Source organism: Panthera leo, chromosome B1 (genome assembly GCF_018350215.1).
Source record: "Panthera leo isolate Ple1 chromosome B1, P.leo_Ple1_pat1.1, whole genome shotgun sequence".
Classification (NCBI taxonomy): Eukaryota; Metazoa; Chordata; class Mammalia; order Carnivora; family Felidae; genus Panthera; species Panthera leo.
The window spans coordinates 137626523-137632522 of record NC_056682.1 but is presented as its reverse complement, the minus strand read 5'-3'; positions in this window follow the sequence as shown (position 1 = coordinate 137632522).

Below are 6000 nucleotides of genomic sequence, written 5' to 3'. Positions count from 1 at the left end.
TGACTCTTGATTTCAGTTCAGGTCATGATGTCACAGTTCATTAGTTCCAGCCAGGTGTTGGGCCCCAGGCTGACAGTGTGGAGCCTGCTTGGGATTCTCTCTTTTCTTGTCTCTCTCTGCCCCTCCCCCACTTGCACTTACTTGCTCGCGTTCTCTCTCTGTCCCTCTCTCAAAATAACATAAATAAATAAGCTTAAAAAATAAAAATAATATGTACACATTATAGAAAACTGAGAGTATATGGAATATATATATGTATATATATATATATATATATATATATATATATATATATATATATAATCGAATATTATTCAGCCAAAGAAAAGAATAAAGTCTTGTCATTGCAACAACATGGATGGAGCTAGAGAGTAAAATGCTAAATGAAATAAATCATTCAGAGAAAAGACAAATACCATATGACTTCACTCATATGTGGCGTTTAAGAAACAAAACAAATGAGCAAAGGGGGAAAAAAGAGAGGTAAACCAAGAAATAGACTATTAACCATAGAGAACAAACTGATGGTTACCAGGGGGAGAGAGGGTAGAGGGGTTAAACAGGTGATGGGGAGTAAGGAGTGCACTTGTTGTCATGAGCACTGGGGTGTTGTAGGGAAGTGTTGAACCATTATATAATATGCCTGAAAGTAATATTACACTGTATGTTAACTAACTAGAATTAATTTTATTTTTCATTTTTTTTTAATTTTTTATTTATTTTGAGAGAGAAAGAGAGCAGGGAGGGGCAGAAAGAGAGGCAGAGAGAATCTCAAGCAGGCTCTGCACTGCCAGCACAGAGCCTGACACGGGGCTCGAATCTACCAATCGTGAGGTCATGACCTGAGCGGGAATCAAGAGTTGGACACTTAACCAACTGAGCCACCCAGGTGCCCCTAACTAACTGGGATTTAAATTTAACTCAGAAAAAAGAAAATTCCAGTTAAAAAAAAAGAAAATATTGGTAGCATACAAGGATAAAAAATATAAAGAGTATGGATTTTTCCCTTTTTTCTTGTTTTTTGTTTGTATTATTATTAATATTAGTCTTTGCTATTTGTGCAGGAAAAAGCTTTCACATAGTTTAAGGAAATTTTCAAGAATACAAAACAAACTAAATTATTTCCAGTTTGTCTTCCTTTTTGTAAGGTGAAGGAGCAAATTTTTGTGTTACCTGATGGACATTCCAAGAACCCTCAAAATATTTTAAGCACAAAAGACATCTTAATATTTTTACTATTCCTTTGGTGGGGGGGGGGGGGTAGGCAGAGGGAGAGGAAGAGAGAATCTTAAGACTCTGTGCCCAACTCGGAGCCTGACTTGGGGCTCAATCTCTCGACCGTGATGAGATCATGAGATCATGACCTGAGCCAAAATCAATAGTTGGATGCTTAACCCACTTAGTCATGCAGGTTCCCCAGTATTTTTACTATTCTGAATATACAGTTTAATACGGTAAAGAAAAGATCAAGAAGAATTATCAGAGGTGGCACTATATGAACAGAAGTCATAATTCCTAAAACTCAAGATATACTTATTATAAATACTTAAAAGCCACAGCAATAAAGAACAGCGAGTGCTAGGAATTTATTTTTTTTATTGTTAAAAAAATTTTTTACTGTTTATTTATTTTTGAGAGTGAGAGAGAGAAACAGAGTATGACTGGGGAAGGGGCAGAGAGAGGGAGACACAGAATCTGTGGCAGGATCCAGGCTCTGAGCTGTCAGCACAGAGCCTGATGCAGGACTCGAACTCAAGTACCGTGAGATCATGACCTGAGCTGAAGTCGGACGCTTAACAACTGAGCTACCCAGGCGCCCGGGAACTTAATTTAAAAGTAAAGTATTTTTGGTCAAAATCATTCAAGAGGATTCCAGAAGTCCAAAGAATTAGTAGGGTATTTTGGTTATTAAAAAGAACATCTGATATCTATGCACATATTAACTTGGTCATTTTCCGAAAAGAAAATCCAAATTCTAGTTTGACTCTTTTTTAAAAAAGAATATATCCAAAAAATAATAATAATAAAAATAATGTTTTAAACAATATATCCATATTTATTGAAGCTTTGCTTACAATAGCCAAGATATGGAAGCAACCTAGTGTCTGCTGATAGATGTGTGTATATACACAATGAAATATTGCTCAGCCATTAAAAGAATGAGATTTTCAAAAAATTTTTAGTGACTAAATTTGTTTCCCACATACAAAAACAAAATGTGTGCGGTGGTTACTTGTTTTTGTTTTGTTTTGTTTTGTTTTGTTTTGTTTTGTTTTAAAGAATGAGACCTTGCTATTTGCAATAACATGGATGGACCTAGAGGGTATTATGCTGCATGATATAAGTAAAATAGAAAAAGGCAAATACCATATGATTTCACTCAGATGTGGAATCTAAAAAACAAAATGAACAAACAAAAAAGGCAGAAACAGCTTACAAATACAGAGAACAAACTAATGGTTGCCAGAGAGAAAGAGGGTGGGGAAATGTGCAAAATGGGTGAAGAGGAGTGGGAGATACAGGCTTCCGGTTACAGAATGAAGAGAGCATAGGGAATACAGTCAATAGTATTACAATGTGTTGTATATGGTGACAGATGGTAGCTTTACTTGTCGTAAGCATAGTATAGTATATAAACTTGTCCAATCACTATGTTGTACACCTGAAACTCATGTTTTAACATTGTGTGTCAACTATAATTAAAAAAAAAAAAAAGATTGGAAAAAAAAAAAAAAGAAAAATAGAAAGATTATCATCCATGTAACAATTTGTAGTAAAGAAATTGTAGCAAGATGGCATCACAGGAAGTTCCTGAACTCACTTCTTCCATAGACACACGAAGTCTACAGATACGTATGAAATAATTCCCCCTGAAAAGGACTTGAAAACTAGCTAAATAGCTTCTTTACAACAGATAGTAAAAAGGCCACATTGAGAGGGAGTAAGAGAGGCAGTCTTGCCAAAAGCCTCAACCCCCACAGTAGGGACGGATCTCACAAACCTGGAGATTCGGAGGAGTTTATGTCCTACGTCAGGCACCCCAAACCTTGAAACCTGCAATAGAGAGAAAAATCCCCAATATGTCTGGCTTTGAAAACCAACAGGGTTCATATCCAGGAGACTCAAATATATGGAACTGAGATACTTCTCTTACAGGGTTTGTGCACAAACTCACCTGACCCAAGGATAAACAGTAAAGCAGTAGTGTGAAAAGCACCTAGACTATATGTGAAGGAGATTCATTTGCTAATCTTAAAGCATCTGGCAGAGGGGCAGAATTCTGTTGGGACTCTCTCTGGGGACTTACGTGCTGACAGGCACCATTTTTATGCTCTCTCTCTATCTTGATAGTGCTTGTGGTCATGCCCCAGCCGTGTGCTCTTCCAGGCACCTGTGAAAACTGGCAGGCACATGCAATCCACACGGGGATGTTCCTCGATCACCTAGCTCTGGTGGCTGTGGTTGGGGACAGGGCATGCATTCCTGGATCCCACAGGACTATAATAATCAAAGACAGTTCTTGACAGGATGCCACCCGTAGGGTATTACACAGACAGCAGACTGAAACACATCCCCAGTATCCCTGTAAAAAAGGCCTATTTATGGGCTGCCTGGCTGGCTCAATCAGTGGAATACTCAACTCTTGTTCTTAGGGTTGTGAGTTCAAGCCCCACACTGGGTTAGAAATTACTTTAAAAAATAAAAGAACTTTTATTAAGAACTAAAAGGAGGAATCAAAAAATATTTTGAGACAAATGAAAATGGAAACGTAACTTACCAAATACAAAGGCTCATAAGAGGGGCACCTGAGTGGCCCAGTCGGTTAAGTGTCCAACTTCGACTCAGGTCATGATCTCCTGGTTCAGGGGTTCAAGCCCCATGTCAGGCTCTGTGCCAACAGCTCAAAGCCTGTGTCTCCCTCACAGATTCTGTGTCTCCCTCACTCTGCCCCTCCCCCGTTCAAGCTCTGTTTCTCAAAAATAAGCATTAAAATTTTTTTAATTTAAAATTTTAAAAAAAGCTCATAAGAAACCATTGTGAACAATTTTACTAGCCTACTAATCTTCCATCCTACACAAAAATTAACTCAAATTGGATTAAAGGCATGAATATACAATCTAAAACCATAAAATGTCTAGGAAAAAAAAGAAAACATAGGCAGTAAACTCCTTGAAATTGGCCTTGGCAATGATTTTTGGATCTCACACCAAAATCAAAGGCAACAAAAGAAAAAATAAACAAGTACAACTACATTAAACTGAAAAGCTTCTGCACAGCAAACAAAGCCATGAGCAAAATGAAATGGTGACCTGCTGAATGGGAGAAAATATTTGCAAATCATCTATCTGATAAGGGGTTAATATTCAAAATATATAAAGAAGTCATATAACTCAATAGCCAAAAAAAAAAAAAAAAAAAGAAAAAGAAATCTGATTAAAAAATGTGCAGAGGATCAGAATAGACATTTTGCCAAGGAAGACACATAGATGGCCAACAGACACATGAAAGGATGCTCAATGTCACTAATCATCAGAGAAATGTATATCAAAATTACAATAAGATATCACCTCACACCTGTTAGAATGACCATTATCAAAAAGACAAGAGGGGCACCTGGCTGGCTCAGTCAGTAGAGCATGTGAGACTTGATCTTGGGGTCATGAATTCAAACCCCACATTCGGTGTAGAGATTACTTAAAAAAATAAATTAAAATAAATAAAAATTAAATTTTAAAAAAGTTGCTGTTGAAGCACTAATTTTTTAAAAATGGGGGCACCTGGCTGGCCCAGTCATTGGAGTATGTGACTCTTGATCTCCATGTCGTGAGTTCAAACCCCACATTGGCCACAGAGCTTACTTAAAAATAAAAAGGAAAAAAGAGAGAGAAAAGACAAGAAATAACAAGTATTGGTGAGAATGTGGAGAAGAGGGAACACTTGTGCACTGTGGGTGGCAATGTAAACTGCTGCAGCAGAACAATATGGAGGTTTCTCAAAAAATTAAAAACAGGGGCACCTGAGTGGCTTGGTGTGTTAGGCGTTCAACTTCAGTTCAGGTCATGAGGTCAGGGTTCGTGACTTTGAACCCTGTGTGGGACTCTGTGCTGAGTTAGTGGGGCTGGATCCCACTAACCCTGAGGTCATGAACTGAGCCAAAATCAAGAGTTGAACATTTAACCAGCTGATTTCCCTAGCCCCACACATTACTATTTTTTTTGTTTTACATTTATTTATTTTTGAGAGACAGAGTGAGACAGAGCATGAGCAGAGGAGGGGCAGAGAGAGAATCTGAGGCAGGCTCCAGGCTCTGAGCAAGCATTTAGCACAAAGCTCCAGGTTCTGAGCAAGCATTCAGCACAGAGCCTGATGCAGGGCTCAAACCTATGAGTCGTGAGATTATGACCTGAGCCAAAGTCAGACACTTAACCAACTGAGCCACCCAGGCACCCCACACATTACTACCTTTAACCAAAGTAGCCAACTTTTGTTTTGTCCCGACATAGAGAAGGCTAGAAGACAGTAAACTAAGAAATATCTACCTAACTTTTGAGCACACATTTTAGATAATCTTTACAAATTTTAAGCTGATAAAACAAACCCAGGGATGCCTGGCTAGCTCATTTGGTGGAATATGTGGCTCTTGATCTTTGAGTTTGAGCCTCATATTGTAAATAGAGATTACTTAAAAATTAAAAAAAAAATCTTTAGGGCACATACACCCCAATATTTATAGCAGCGCTATCAACAATAGCTAAATTATGGAAAGAGCCCAAATGTCCATCGACTGATGAATGGATAAAGAAGGTGTGGTATATATACACAATGGAATACTACGTGGCAATGAAAAAGAATGAAATCTTGCCATTTGCAACAATGTGGATGGAACTAGAGTGTATTATGCTAAGCGAAGTAAGTCAGAGAAAGACAAGTATCATATGATTTCACTCATATGTGGAATTTAAGAAACACAACAAATGAACATAGGGGAAGAGAAAGAAA